The following is a 1,404-nucleotide window of genomic DNA, read 5'->3' as shown; positions in this document are numbered from 1 at the left end:
GTACCAGTAAGAAAACCCCAAAGAAAAAAGGACACCTTCAGGCCCTTTTCCTTGAACTTTCATCTTTGGTGACCTCTGAGGAAGGGGGACAGAGGAGCAGGTGGTCTGAGCATGCAGCGTCCTGGCAGGAAGTGGGGGTCATGGAAGCCTCCACTTTCAGCTGCCTTCTGACCCCTCTACCAGTGAGTCACATCCCGAGAAGGCCGTCCCCTGTCCACTGACCTGTTTCTCAACACATAAGAGGTCAGGACAAAAGGGCTGGAGCCAAAGGCACACGGGCCCTGCTCGGGTCTTTATTGGAACCAACCACCTGCAAAAGGACATTCTGAGACTATGGGAGAGATTTGAATACGGGCCAGATATCAGCCTATAATCAACCCTATACAGGACTTTTGTTAAAGTATGTAAAAGAAAAATGCCCTTATCTTAGCAAGAAAATGTTTTCACGAAAAATAAGTCATCTTGGACAGTACTAAAGTACTCCCAATATCAAGAAAATTTTGTGTGTGTGTGTGTGTGTGTGTGTGTGCACGCGCACGTACAAAAAACAAGATGGCAAAATATATATAATTGAAACTGGTAATGGAGGTTCTTTATACTATTCCTCTACTTTTAGGTAAGTTAGAAAATTTTCATAATAAAAATTTGAAATATATAACGTATGCTACTCTCCCATGGAGTTCTGCATTTCAAAAAGGGCTTCAATTTACTCCATTCCCTGGGGGAATAAATGGTAAATTCAGGAGGTAGTGAAGGGGAGGGACCTTTGGGAGAAGAAGGCCATTTCCCGCCTGATTCCGGCCCCAGGGAGGAACATGTTTTCTACCTGCCACACCAATCCCCTGTGACTGTACCTGAAGTCATGTTTATTGGCTGGAGCTCAGTTTCTTGCCAGCAGTACAGCAGCAAGACAAAGAGGGTCCCTTCTCTAGTCACTGCCATGTTCCCTCCAGCTGAAGGAGGAGGACCTTCTCCTGAAGGCCCCTCAGCTCCCCCCACCTTGGTCTCCAGGATACAGTGGAATGTGCAGGGACCTGTGACATCACAGCAGGAAGTGAGCTGGGTCCTGCCCTGTGTGCGGGGAGGGTTGGGCCCAAGGTCTGTGATGGGAAGAAATGGGGAGGTTGGCGAGGTCCCTAGGGTAATGGAGATCACCTCCACTCGTAACAGTTGCCTGTTTGGTGCCTTCCTCAGTTCTGTAACTCTGAGTCCTGAAGGGGTAGGATATTAGTCAGGATTCATTAGCGCAAGGGGCAGAACCAAACAGAATCTGCTTAAGTGAAAAGAGATATTTTGGAAGGAGGCTGGAGAGCTCATTAAGTTACAAGACAAATGCTGGAACGAGCAGTCCCAGGTAGTCCTTGAAGAACAGGGGCTGATGTCCTAGGTCTTCCCATTATCCCC

Source organism: Hipposideros armiger, unplaced genomic scaffold (assembly GCF_001890085.2).
Source record: "Hipposideros armiger isolate ML-2016 unplaced genomic scaffold, ASM189008v1 scaffold_91, whole genome shotgun sequence".
NCBI lineage: Eukaryota > Metazoa > Chordata > Mammalia > Chiroptera > Hipposideridae > Hipposideros > Hipposideros armiger.
This window is presented reverse-complemented; position numbering follows the sequence as displayed.